The following is a 15087-nucleotide window of genomic DNA, read 5'->3' as shown; positions in this document are numbered from 1 at the left end:
ATTAAGAAGATAAGGATAAGAATCCCAAAGAGTCTAGACATAAACTGAGAGAAGACAAAATTAAAAGCTAGGTAAGTGGTTGACCTAGACTGATTTGTAGTGTGGATGGAATTAAACAAATGTTGCAGTATTTTTTACCAGTGTATGTTTAAGGTCATTTCAGAATCTTGCCTATTTACATCTTATTTTTCTCATTTACTTGACTCTAATAACTTTCTTTGGACTTTTGCCCCAAGAGTTTCAATTTTCTATACAGTTTATAATTTTTGTGAGAACAATGGAGAAAAGATCCGAAGAAGACCTGCCACATTTAGGTAAGAAGATTAAGATGTGCGTTCATTCATAAAGCAGTAATTGCCATTCCCAAAGACGAGGCAAATCTGAGGCTATAGGAAAGGGAAGAGAAAGCTACTTACTCTAGGAAAGTGGAAGCAGATACAGGATTCCTGTCAATGGGAAAAAAAAGAATATTTTTTAAATTATTATCATTATTATTTCATTGTGTAGATCCAGAGCAGAGTGGAAAAAACTTGAAACAGAGCTGTGAAATTCAAGGAAGTTGAGCCAAATAGTTAAAAAGTTTGAGTTTATACTTGGACAAGGGTGTGTGGCATGATAGTGGTAGAAAAAACTAAAGTGAGGGAATTCCAAAGCTGGGAAGAGAGGGAGGGAGGGAAGAAGGGAGGGAGGGAGGGAGAGGGTGGAGAAGAGAAAGGGAATGGAGGGGGGAGAAGGGTAGATGAAGGGAGCAATGGGGGAGGAAGAGGATGAAGGGAGGGTAGGAGCAAGGGAGGGAGAGACAGAATGTTTTCATTATTGTATGGATTTGCCCAGAACTCTTTTATTCCAGGAACTTGGAGGCTTGAACACATATTTATTAGACATCTTTCAGGCTCACATGTTCCTGTGATGTGGCATGAATTGAAACAAGGATGAGACTCAGTCCTGACTTTGAACGGGTCTAATGAGTCCAGGTTATGTAATTTATTTTAATAAAAAATCAGTTTCATCTCAGAAGTTAAGGTCAGAGGACTCACAATAAAGAAAGAATTCTGGCTCATAGTCTGCTTAATGTCATAATAAAACAAACCAAAAAGCCAATTTTCATAAACATCATTGTTAACCACAGACATCGTTCTTTTTTTTTTTTTAAGATTTTATTTATTTATTCATGAGAGACACACACACACACAGAGACACAGGCAGAGGGAGAAGCAGGCCCCATGCAGGGAGCCCTACGTGGGACTTGATCCTGGGTCTCTGGGATCATGCCCTGAGCTGAAGGCAGATGCCCAACTGTTGAGCCACTCAGGTGTCCCATAGACATAGTTCTTAAAATATACTTCTGTTACTCTTTCTGCTTCTGCTAATCTGAATTATAAAACCAGCCATAGGGATCCCTGGGTGGCGCAGCAGTTTGGCGCCTGCCTTTGGCCCAGGGCGCGATCCTGGAGACCCGGGATCGAATCCCACGTCAGGCTCCCAGTGCATGGAGCCTGCTTCTCCCTCTGCCTGTGTCTCTGCCTCTCTCTCTCTCTCTCTCTGTGACTATCATAAATAAATTAAAAAAAAATAAAAAAAAATAAAACCAGCCATAACTTTGTGACAACTGGGATTGTCATGTACTAACAATAAAAACTATTATTTTTCTAGATAAAGGGAAATAGAAAATAGGCAATACAAAAGATATCCTTTAAGAATATAAAGAGTGTGTGTTAATAGAAAGCACTATTAGGCCAAGGATCCAGGTTCCCAATAAATAGTACCAGAGATATGCATACTAATTGGATTTTTTAAAGGAATGAGATAATGATGAGCAAAACAACTGTCCTGTCTTAAAAATGCAGAAAGAGAGAAGCTAAGGCTTACACCTGGAACTGTGTGTAATGATATAATATGATTACCAAAACTTCATGTTTCTATTCAAAAGTTAAATTTAACTCTGATAACATTATTAAACTCCTGCAACTGTGTGGCATGCTATGGGAACTATAGACTAAGCCAAATAACCAGTCACAATCTAAGAAATTTCTATTCCTGTCATTTACTTATCAAAAAAGACCAGAATTTGAGGCAATACATATGATGGAAGAATGCTAGAGTGTAAAGTAAAAACAGAACTTTTGTCATATATAAAAAAATTTAATAAGTAATAACTTGAGGTGACATAATGCTTTTATTTTTAAAATATATCTTAAATAACTTATTTAGTGGAGCATAGAGCAGTGTAGTAGAAATGAGGGCAGGTTTTTGAGTTCCAGCTCTATCACTTAATTGGCCTTGGTAAAATTATTTATTATCTTCTGAACATCCTTTTCTTTGCTTGTAAAGGGAGTATAAAATTGAGCATGGTATTTTAATGAAGATTCAAAAGAATAGTTTATGCTAAATGCTTAGTACAGAGCATGGTATTAAGTTTCCAGTAAATGTCAGATATCATCCTAGTCATCATCGTCATTATCATCCTCATCATTACTGGGCTATTATAGGGATTATAATAGATAAAAAATATAACATTCTTGGCATCGAATGTACTTCAAAAATGGTAAAAATTCCATATGCGCAATACATGTCTTTATTTGTGATCAATAAAGTCCAATGGATAGATAACCTTATCCCTAATTTGCAAATGAGACAACTAAGAGAAATCTAATGGTTTGCCAAAGCCACAGAGAATAATGACCCTGTGAGAATAACACACTGTCATAGCTCGAATTATGGGTTATTAGAGCCAAATTACCTGGATTCAATCCCTGACTCAACCACTTTGTGACTTTGGAAAGATTACTTACTTTCTGTGCTTCAGTTTTTATTATCTCTCTAACATTAGATGAATAGTCCTATCTACCTCTTAGCATTATTACATACCTGTAGCCTATGCTTTAGATCATTGTGACAGAGATGTTTATTGTTTATCAAATATCTATGTGCTCCCCCACATTTCACAGACCCTTTGCAGTTAGAGCATCTGAGTATTTTTTACCAATGGATTGTAAGACTATTGTCAAGTCTGGGCCAAAGCATTTAAGAATGATGGGATCCTCTTCACATTTCTTCCCCTATTGAAGTGATCTAGAAATTGTATGTTGGTATGGTGAGTTTGCAAAACAAAACAGCCTTGGATCACTAAGACACTGCATGGAGTACAGCTTCCTTGGGAAGTCATCTGACCTGCATTAGAGTTGCCCTGGGCAAGAAATAAGCCTTTGTTGTGCCAAGTCACAGAGCTTTCGGTTTACTTTTAAGGACAGCATAACCTAGCCTATCCTTACTGTACAATCGTGATAATAAGTCCAGACTTAGAGCTAACCTACAGTTTATTGGGATATCAGAATAATCAAAGAAGTACCTCCAAGTGAATTGAAATCCTAAAGCTATTGAAAAGATTGGGGAAAGTTGTATTTGCTTCCTCTTTTCATCGTATTTGACACTAGTCCCCAATTCTTCCCAGGCATGGCCCACTGAAATTGCTGGCTATAGTTATCAAATGCAGTTGATAGTACAACATCAGCTGTTTTTTAACAATCAACTACCCCAGTCATCCCTTTACCCAGAAAACAAGGATTAAAGACTCTGAGACCTTTTAGCAGTCCAAAGCAGGTGGTTCAGTTTGGGAGCAGGGAGAGGAGATTACTTGCTAATTAGGTATGGTTATTCATTTCCATAAAATGGTCCTTGATTAGTTTCAGAACTCAAGTAATTATGGTGCCTTGTACTCAATAAATGTTCAATGGTGACAGCTATGATGTTGGGGGAGCATGGCCCAAAACCACTTAGGAATCTGGAAATGCAAGAGCTTCTTAGAAAATAAGAATAAAAGCAATTAATTAAAATGTTTATTGGACATCAGAGTATTCATTATGTTTTTCATTAAGATTTAAAACTCCATTATTCTTTGATTTTAATCTGAGTTTTCCAACCTCACAAGAAATTTCCTGTTTATCAAGGGACCATGTTAAGAAACTAAGAATAGGATCCAGGGAGCCCAAAGGACATTACATTATGATTTGCGGAAAACTCCAAATGCAAATTTCTGACTGCCTTTCTTGAATTATGTCAAAACATTCCTTTGGCAGTCTCCAAAAAGGAGCAAACTGAATAATATCCAAAGGTTCTGGAATCTAGCACAAGTGCCAGCAAATGCATAGTTGGCTTTACAAGTGCAGAGCTGCCTTTTTCTGTCAGGGCATAGTTAAGTGTGTGACAACATAAATCCATGCTTCAAGTAAGTAAGAACAGCTCCGTTTTAAGCGGAGAAGTTCAGACTAATTCTCGGATGTCTCCTTTGTTTTGTAATAATGGGTGTCCCTGAGGCTCCAATCATCTACTGACTTATTAACCAAATATGTGAATGACAAGGTTAAAGAAGGAAAAAAGCACCGCGAATTTTAAAAGCGGCTTCAGATAAATTATGAAAATGGGTATACATGCAAGAGCAAACAGCTGTTGTTTTCTAATGAGTGTTCTCCATTCTAAAATTGAGTGAAGAGATCCTTTTCCAAAAATAAAAATCAAAATATAACACTATGTGGGTTAAGAATATTCACTTAGCTACCCCCTAAAACATATCCTTAAATTATAATTTAGCTTCATTTGATATAATTTCCTAAATCTCTTATGGATGATACAGTTTCATTATGTAAATGGTTTTGTTGAAGTATTTATTTTATAAAGCAGCCAGAGGCTAAAATCCCCACTGAGTTTTATTCTTTAGGTTCCCAAAGAGACTCTCTTTCTGTGAAATGCCAGGGCCTGAAAGACTGTTTTGGCTGTAATTTGTATGAGATGGGGTCTGAATATGGAATAAATAAATATTCAATAAGGGATCCAGAGGAAATTGACAAAGCTCTAACTATGTATCTATTGATTGACAGAACTCAGTGTTGTCTAAGTGATCATTGAACTGATTTCCTAAGCAAAGAATTTGTTGTTAGAATAATAGATGGATGTTTTGGAGGGGAATGGCCATAGCCACCATTATTCTGAATACTTTGCAGCCATCTCCACCAGGAACCCGTCACTTATGCCTTCCAGGGACCATGTGGGGGGGACATCACTCAGCCAAGAGATGTAGTAGATTTCTAGTTTCAGCCATTGTCTGCACATAGAGAGGTCAGGGAACATAAAGGCAAGTGGGCATAGTCTGATGTCAACATACTGGTTATTTTATATGTGTATCAGTTTGCTGGTAGATTAGGAGATCTGCAACTATATGTCTGATACAGACCATATTTTAAGTGTTAAGTACTACGAATCAGCTGGTAACAGTCACTGACTTATTACTCTTTTATGCACCCTCTGCTAAGCTAGAGCAATGGGTACCTTGGTGATGCCTTTCATTAGTGTCCCATAATAGAATATTTATGATGCTACTGTTGACTCATGGAGTTATATTTTACATCTCTGCATAGCAAGTTACAATGCAGGATAGAAATAAGTTTCAGGATGGGGAATTAAAAAAGAGGTTTGGTTACAATTACAATAGTGTAATCTTTACAAAGAAAAAGTTAGTTACCAAACCAGGAAGTTCTTACGTCTGTAGAAAAATGCGAGTAAGAGAGTGGTGTTAGAATGTTTCCTTAATCCAATGCATAAGAGATATAAAGTCTCTGACACCCAGAAACAGGTTAAGTAGGATTTTATAGGGGAGCTAGCTGAGAGTGCTGAAAAAAGAGAATCCTTTAAGCTTGTTCCAGTTACTATTTTTCTTCTAGGAAAATGGCTCTGTACATTTATGATTTCACAGATACCATGTGTCATCTTTTTGTTGTCTACAATATTGTGTCTTATGAAAAACACCACCTAGGATGAATTTTTTTTGAATTATTTTTATTTTGAAAAATTTAGAACTTTATTTTAAAATTCTGTTATTTCTGGGATGATTTTCCAAGCTTGATTTGGTTTGTTAGGCCAGTTCTACAGCATCATGCACTATTACATTCCATTTAGTTGAAATGGAATTTTCTGTCTCATTTGTATATAACATCTAAATCCCCACTTATGATGGGTATGTTAGTTTGGCATATGGCCTTCTTAGTCACACTAACATTACAAAGTAATGCTGAAAGAAAGATATTTGATATCCATGGTTAAAAATCAAATTTCATATATAGGTCTGAGTCATTAGTTGGGATGTTATTTATCTGTTATTCCTGAGGCCCTTGACATTAATCTTTAGAAGCTAGAGAATAACTTCTATATTCTCACATATCAAAAATCCCCATTTATTAAGCTGGGATATCAGGGGGTTGAGATTTGTGAGAGCTTCTGACCAAGTTGGACAATGATTGAATTAAATTTCTTAAAATCCAAGCCTTTGCTAATTCTACTGGAAGACTATGTTGGATCATATATCTCACAACTTTACGGCACTTCTTTTTATTGTTTTGTAGTTGAAGTGAGCTACATGAGATCACTTGGGAATTTTTGGACACTACTATTAATTACAGTTAATAATTAGAAACATATTCTGTGTTTCTCAGGCCACACCCAAAGTTGAATCATACCATTTTTTCATGAACATTATCTCCTGAGTCTTGTCCCTTCTCTGTGGGAAGACACACTCCCTTTGCTATCTCCACATCTCAGGGGTAAAGGGTAAGGGGTTCTCATGTGGATTCATGAATACCACTCTCAACTGCTACATGATTTACTTGGTCTTCCTTCTTTCCTTCTCCAGTGCCGCCCATTGTAATTGTTTGTGATAAATCCTTTGGCTCCTCCAAATTCCCTTACCAGTGTTGCCTCCACTGGCCCAAGTTGATGGCTGTTGAAGTCATGCATCTCATATCCTACAGCACAAAGTTTCTCATTGTGCAAAAGCCATATGAGGTGCACAAATGCAAAGGATGATCATGACCTGGGACCCTTGCAGCTTGAATCACAAACAACAACAACTTCCCATCTCCCTTAAGTTGCACAATGAACGACAACATAGGCTTTGGAGGTTAAGTGACTGGGTACAAGTCCCAGCTTTTCTTCTTACTTGCTGTGTGACCTGGGGCAAGTTTCTTAACCTATGCTGCAATTTACTTAAAATGTTATAAATAAAAAATACTTATCTCGTAAGGTTGTTGAAAGGATTCAGTGACTTAAAATATATGTGGGACACATACATGGCACATAGTAAAAACTCCAAATATCAGCTTACTTGGCTCTTAAATGACAAATCAGAGCCACCTTGTGTTCCCAAGGCATCAAGACGGTGTTTATGCAAACAGTTCTTTCAATTTTTACTTTCAGTGACCCATCCTCATCCCAACCCCATTTCTGTCAGAAATCTGTGGGGTCTGGACCAAAAGACCATCTGAGTCAGAAGTATCCTTCTTTTTCGTAGCCTCTGCAGACTGTTAAGTGTGATACTCAATAGGACTTACCTGCCTCTTTTGTATTCATTCTTTCTCAAAAGCTAGCCATTGCCCCACACAAATAGTCTCCTTCTGGAAGATCACCTAACAGACCAAAAGACACAACTGAATTATAAGTGAGCAAGTTTGGGCTTAGGCTAGGAACCTTATTCCGCAGGGACATTTTCAGAAGAATGACTCCTTTTAATTACAGTATGTTTACAGGGCAGATCTCCCAATTATCATTTACTTTGGGTAAATTAAGGCCTCACTCATTTTGAGCCAGAAGTTATGTGTATTCAAGCTGTGAGAAATGACATATTTCAACTATGCAGGTACAAGAGACTATGAATGTTTTGAAAAAAGCAGTTTCTTGTCACTACATTCCCTGGCCCCTCTTCTGTAGTACTTATTTCATGAAGTGGGTAGGCCATGATAACATCATTCAACCTAGAAGAGCTTATCTCATAAAAATTACATAAACTTTTAGCAAAGTTCATTGCTATTATCTAGCCTAATCAGCAATATTGTCCATTCATTAAGAAAAAAATTATTCTCACACTTAAAGCAGCATTTATGAAACCCACTATGTCTATTTTCTTTTGTTAATTGCCTATCTCTATTTTCTTCTGCATGTCTTGTTTTAGAAAGTTGCTGATATTTAACTGTTCTCCAGCTGAAGACATGGACAGTGGCCATGCTACAATTCAACCAAATTAGAATAGCTCCTTGATTAGAATACTCAGAAAATCCTAGTTATTTATGTACCCTTCAAATTTATCCTTGCTTACCTATCCTTTTCAGAGTATTCTCTCTTGAGTACAATGTATTAACTGTGGACTTGATATTTTAGGTTCTTGGAGCTTGAGCTTACCTCTTTAGACTTTCACTTGTCTTTGTGTCCCGAGCTTGCATCAGGCTGAACTACTTGCAGTTAATGGTGAGTGTCCTGCATTTTAATGGTGCTGCGCCTTTGTGCACACTGCTCTCTCCCTCTGTGATGCCCTCTGCCTCTCCTTCACCTTCTTTGCCTGATTTACTCCCACTCATCCGTCACATCTCATTTTAGGTATCCGCTTTTAAGACCCAGCCAGTCTATGTGTGGGATTGACACAGTGCACTGTTTAGACCCCACCATAGCAAATATGACCCTGGAATATAAACAGTTACTTTCTTCTATTCTAACAGTTACTTTCTTCTATTCTCAAGAAAATAAACTTCTTGAGGACAGAAATGGGGTCTTTTATATCTATATTCCCAGTGGCTAAGCCCAGGTTTAGCACATAGTGGCTGCTCGATAAATATTATGTTTAAAAATGAATGAATGAATGAATAGATCTGCTAGTGATCATATGAACAAAGGAATTAATTTGGGTTCTTCTAATGAACAGATATTATGAAGATTTGAGAGAAAAGAAATAAGGTAAAGCATGTCGTATTGAATATCTTATACATGCTGGACTGTTCGGGAGGGGACGATAAAGAAAAAATAAAGGGTTATATTGACTATTAGTTTCTTTGGATTAAATTTTCCTCTAAGTTTATAGAAGTACTAGTTAAATTAGTAGAGTAATCAAATTTTTCTTATTGTATTTTACTATGAACAGTGACCTGATAGTATAGGTATGTTTATTGTGTACATTTGCAGATGGAGAAATTCAATGTCCTGCATGGTAAGGGTCTTGCCCAAAGTTACAAAGTCATAAGTGGTAGAGTCAAAATTCAAACCCTGGTCTTCTGGATCCAAGCTTCAGGACATGTAGGCTCTTTTATAGGAGAACAACATGACATTTAGGTCCAAAAAATTGCTCTACTAAAGGGAAGAGGGGATTTGTAAAATGATGCATTAATACACAGGCCTGATCTAAAGGACATGAGGTCTGAGTTTTTGTGTCCACAGTGTGAGTCTAGGAGCAACCCTTTACTAGCTGTATAACCTCCAGAGTCCATTAATTTCTCCTACTGTCATTGCCTCCACATTAAATTACAATTATTAGTACCTGTCCTAAGCAGTGCAACTGTGAGATTTAAAAATAATGTGTGTAAAGTTCCTAGCATGCAGTGAGTACTCCAAAAAATGTTATTAATCTTACTAGAGTTGATGCCTTCAAATGTTGGCTGGATAGCTTTGCACTGCATGAGAATCAGAACATAGAGTTACAAACTCAGCACTGAATATTGTGTAAAATCGTATGAAAAATGTTCATATAAATGAGGAATATCTTTTTTTATTCTGTTGCACTTTTGTCCTCCTTGGACAAAGTACATTTTACATTTTGGAGCTTACTAGTTTGTACAAATAGAAAAAAAAACTTTCAAATATGTGAATGCCTAATGACACAACAAAGGGAATTTCACAAGCAAATTTATTACTGTGCATTTTCAGGTAATGTAAGCAAAGAGGTAATCATTTGTCATTCTTTGAATGTGCGCAAGCAGATGAAAACACATTGTAATTTGTGCAGCTATTGGAAAGATCTTCAACATAAGAAGCGTGAGCCTTGATGTTGGCAACCCCCTACAGTGAATACAATAGCCAGTTATGTTTGAAAAATTGGCAAGTTCAGGGCAGCAGATTCCTGCATACTTGAGGCTGCTTGTTGATTTCCTTTCAACTCAAACCCAAGTCAGGCCAGTTCCTCCATTGCAGAACAACAATGTGGCAACCAGGAATGAATTTTTCCCCACCCTTTATCCCCCAATTCCTCCCTTCAGACAAATCATCCTGCCCAGATTTCAAAGAAATCCCGGAGAGGCATACTTGCTGTTACATCTCCAGGACTCCAGCCAGCACAAATCAAGAAAATGGTTTCCAGGTGCAGACTGCCTCCACCCATCTCCCGCCTTGCCGCCACCGCCCCCCCCCCCAACTTTAAATCTGGTGATTGCTCCAAGCTTTAGTCTGGAGATGGACGATAGGGGGAACAGGAGGGTAACCTTAGCATTCAAAAGCCCTCAGAAAATTATTTTTCTTTTTTCATTTTAGTGGAGTCATGTCCATTCTCCAAAACATATCAAACAACCCAGCATGATTAATTCTGTCTCTTTTGATAAGCCTCAGACCCCTAATAACTAGGATACATTATCTGAACTATAGAAGGAGCCCTACAGAGTGAGGCTTTCACAAAGGTAGTTCTAATCTAATGCTATTACTATCTCCCAGTCACTAGCCCCATTTTCACACAAAGCGGTAATTGGTGGAAAAATTGCCTACTTTTCGCAATAGTCCTGGATTTTCTAAATTCAAGTAATAGCAGATAATTATCAATAAACAAAACACTATAGAGAAACATCTTTGGGAAACTTTTCCAGACATAATAATATTCACAGTAGTATAACAACAATTAGGAGTGACAATGTTTAGAACAAGTGCCATTGGCCCTGTTCATCTCCTTTATTTATAACTGTAGTAATTTCTCCTATGTCCAAATGCCAGGATATTCATCATTCTGAACACTTATGTATCTCATTTTGGTTTTCTGAATTCATATATAGAATATTCTTTTACATTGTCAAAATAGAAAAATCTTTAGATTCTATTTTATAACTATAAATCTGTATTTTTTTTCTATAAAGTACAAATATTTTAAAGCAAATGATTTCGCATACTATGCCATCATTATATAAGCATTATTCACTGTGGGTGGCGAACTTTAGGACAGTATATTCCTGTGTCTCTAAACTTGTCCCACACAAAGGATAGATTTCAAATACCAAGGTCAACAAGTTTTTGTTGTTCATCTCATGTAGATTATAACTTGTTTTATTTTTAGAATATAATCAATTTGTATAGTTATTTTTCCCTTCCTGAAGTTCCCAGTTTTATTATGCTATTTTTTCCTATGCTATTTTGTTCCTATGTTATTCTTCTGATGTTTTTTCTTACTGAGAAAATAGAGTGAGAAAGAGAAAGAAAAAATATATAGAGATAAAATATATACTTTTTAACATATATTAGTGAGATTTCCAGCTTCTCAATCAAATAATCGAGTTTAAATCCATTAAGGTATTTTAAAATCTATTTGTTTTATAAACCTCTGAATATCTATTTTTCTTTAACTTTAGTAGCAGAAACTGCTAGTGTTTCCAGTATTTGTGTAATCCTGTTCTCCTTTTCTTTGTGCACAACTAATATTTCCAGGCTCCTTGTAGTTAGAAAAACATCCTTAAAGAAGTAATGTGCCCACTTGGGGAACTGGAGCACAAGTATCTCATATATGCAACCCTCTTTCTTTTATCCACCAACTAAATGGAGAAGATTGGAAGACCTGGGAGAGAAAAAAGCAACAGATGGAAGAATCCTGGGTGCCATGAATGACAGAGTGGAACACATATCCCACACACACTGATTCAAATTGGAATATGATATAAGCAAGGAATAAAGGTGTATGGTATTGAGCCACTGGGATTTGGGAACTTTTTATTAGAGCATATAACCAACACTGACTAATGCAGAAACTGGTACCTTGGTGTGAGTTGGTGCAGAAATGCAAATCCTAAAATATGTGACTTCGTGGTTGGGTGTCAGATTGCACAAAATCAAACTGAAGGCTGGGACCCTATAAAGACCTGTTATACAGTGGGAGTAATTATGGTAAACTATTATTTATGAGCACTTTGAAAGAGACCATATGCCAACTGAGCCTGAAACTTTCAGGCAGTGGTTGGGAAGAGTCAGAGTGAACATCTGTGTTGGCTGCTACAGGCTAAAGTATTAGAAGAATGAGATGAGTTTAGATAAGAATTGGCTAGTTTGCAAGCAGAAATGAAAGAAAATAGAATCCAGAAATTGGACACCACAAAGGAATGGAAAAGCCAACTGTTTTCTAGAATACAAACTGCAGGATATAAGATTGAAAGAGTCTTTGATCTACTGTTGCTCATTAGGATTCAGGTGTTGCCTTCCCACTCCAGCTTGTTGGCCCCAGGGTAGTCAAGAAATCAAGTGTGAAAATTATGTCTAGGAATAAACTTTGAGTTTATTGCATGGTTACTAGTGTCTGAAAATGACTGATAACAAATAGATCAATAGTTTACATATTTTTGAAAGAATTTTATTACCAATGAAATTGCAAACCCCATAGGAAAGGCTATTAACCTCCTAAGACAGAGGTTCTAGAAAAGGGACAATGTTGCCTCCCAGGAAACATTTGGAAATGTCTGAATACACTTTTGGTTGTCACTACTGGAGGATTGTCAATACTAGTGGGTAGAAGCCGGGACTGCTGCTAAATGTCCTAAAATACACAGGACATCTCCCCAAAATAAAGAATTATGCAGCCAAAAAAAAATGTTACTTTATCAGTTGAGAGACCCTGGTTTAAAACAACCATCATATGTCCAAACTTGCTTGTAGAGGAAGTGAGCTGCAAAAGCTGAGGGTCCTGTGAGAGGCACAGACCTGACACCCCCTGCAGAACCCCACAGAGGGCCCTGAAGAATAATTGACAAAATAAGACCTCCCAGAGGACAGATGAGGGTCCACTGTGTGATTCTTTTTTTTTTTTTTAATATTTTATTTATTTATTCATGACAGACACAGAGAGAGAGAGAGAGAGAGAGAGAGAGAGAGAGGGGCAGAGACACAGGCAGAGCGAGAAGCAGGCTCCATGCGGGAAGCCTGACGTGGGACTTGATCCCTGGTCTCCAGGATCACACCCTGGGCTGAAGGCGGTGCTAAACCGCTGGGCCACCGGGGCTGCCCTCACTGTGTGATTCTTAATGTTAGCAACAGCTGCCAGTATGTATAGTCCCCAATTATAGTGAAAATTTGGCAGGCCACAGGCAGTATGTCCACCATGTTTGAGACTCTCCTGTTTCTTTCAGCATACACTTGGTTAGTTTGATTGGTATGGAATTAGCAGTTCAAAATAATTTTTAACATCCTGAACACATTGTTTCACTGTCCTCTGACATTCAGTATTGCTGATTTAAATTCTAAAACCCATCTATGATTCTTGTACTTTTGCAAGTGACCTTATTTTCTCTCTAGATGTTTAAGGTTCTTTTTTTCGTCCCTAGTATTCTGATGTTTTACAAAGATACCTCTAGGTTGGCTTTTTTTTTTTTTTTTTTTTTTTTTTTTCCCCACTGATCCCGCTGGGCACTGGTAAGGTTCTATTTGTAGAGTCCTGATTTGCTTCTGCACTGGAAAATCATCATCTTTTACTCCTTTAATCATGTCTCTGTTCTTTTTTCAAGAAGTTTGATTTTGTGGAGATTAAAACTTGTGACAGTGATTCTCTATATCTCTTAATTTTTCTCTATTTTTTTCTTTTATATTTTACTCTGCGTTTTTGACAAGCCTAGAGGCACCACAGATTTAAATTCCTTCTGCTGCTACTTTATGTTTAGTGTGAGACCTGAACTTCCAGAAGTTCCTCTCAGTATTCCTTCTCCACTGGCAGCTTTCCAGTGGGCCCCTTTCTGTACTACAAGAGAGAATGTCTCTTGGCATTCTTACTCCCTCCTGAAGCAGACTTCTGGCACTTGGTGCTGAGGTTTTCTCAGTTCCCTGCTCCTGCCTCAGGTTAGGCAAGTCCTAGGAGCCTGATCCTCCGTGATGGGGCTCTGTCAGCATTCCTGCTCCAGCCCAGCAGTGAAAACCTCTATCTTGTATCTGTGCAGGGTAAGTAGGAGTGGTTTCCTGCCCCTTCCTGGGGTCAGAGGCTCCAAGGAGCTTCTTGCTGTTTGGATTTCAGTTTGCATGTTGCCTTGTAATCACAGCTCCCTGAAGGGCTAGAAAAAAAATAGGATTTTTTAAGACTACCAGGCTTGCTCTCATTAGGGTGAGAACAACACTCTTGCTGATTTCTATATCCTAAGCAGGAACAGAAGTCCAATGTTTCTTTGTGATTTGTAAGAACACTGTCATTTCTGATGGCTTTTTTTTTTTTTTTTGCAGCTTATTATATTTTAGAGATGTAATATTTTCTTGGATTTCTCTGAATTCATTAATAAGTACTTGTGAAAAGCACTGATCTGTTAATTATTTCTGGAGTAAATTGTTCATCTTGGTCATTCTCTTTGGTGCTATTTATTTTTCTCAAATGTCTGGGAGTTTTGGTTTTCCATCTGTAATAACAAATGAAAAACTACATTGATTAATTATGTAGCTGGTATGTATGGGTTTCCTGCTCCAATAAACCACTTTTCTGAATGAAAAGGATGAATGGATGGGACGGGCCAACCGCAGGCTTCATTTTAGTTAGATAGGTGAACTCTAACTCTACCCATACTCAGCAAATTATTTGTTTTGAGAATTCTTCTAAGGATTTTTCTGGAGGGAGGGACCTCATGCAACAAGCCCAAGGAAAGAGCCTGATTATACAGCTGTTTCTTAAAACAGTCTTTTAACTATTACCTGACTATTACCCTGACTTCTGCCCCAACCTCTTGCTTTCCATACCTAACAGCTCTAGGAATGGAGCCTCTCCATTATGGGCAGAATTCCTTTCAATTCTTTAGCTATGCCCTGTGTGTGTACCAGGCTGAAATTTTTAGATGCTCTCTACTATTCATCTCTATATTCCACAATCAAAACACTCTTTCATTGAGAAACCTATTAACATTCCAATCTTCAAATATATCCCTGTTTGTATTCTTATCATTCACGACCTTTGGAGACTATGGGGGGTAAGCATGTGGTTAATTTCAAATACTTAAACTGGTAGTTCCTCCATCCATTTTGCTCATCCTTAGGTCCCCTTCATTTCTTTTCATGCTTCTCTTTTTTTCCTTT

General features: G+C 37.4%; 1 long non-coding RNA gene across 1 annotated transcript; it reads left to right on the top strand.

Moving 5' to 3' along the window:
• Positions 1–232: 232 nt before the first annotated feature.
• On the top strand, positions 233–12117 carry LOC112656085 (uncharacterized). Its single transcript, XR_007404885.1, has 3 exons — positions 233–314; positions 8200–8286; positions 11488–12117. It is a non-coding gene; the product is annotated as an uncharacterized LOC112656085 (long non-coding RNA).
• The last annotated feature ends 2970 nt before the right edge of the window (positions 12118–15087 follow it).

This window comes from Canis lupus, chromosome 22, assembly GCF_003254725.2.
Source record: "Canis lupus dingo isolate Sandy chromosome 22, ASM325472v2, whole genome shotgun sequence".
Taxonomy (NCBI): Eukaryota; Metazoa; Chordata; class Mammalia; order Carnivora; family Canidae; genus Canis; species Canis lupus.
Note: the sequence above shows the minus strand (reverse complement) of the source record. Positions and strands in the feature narration are given on the sequence as shown.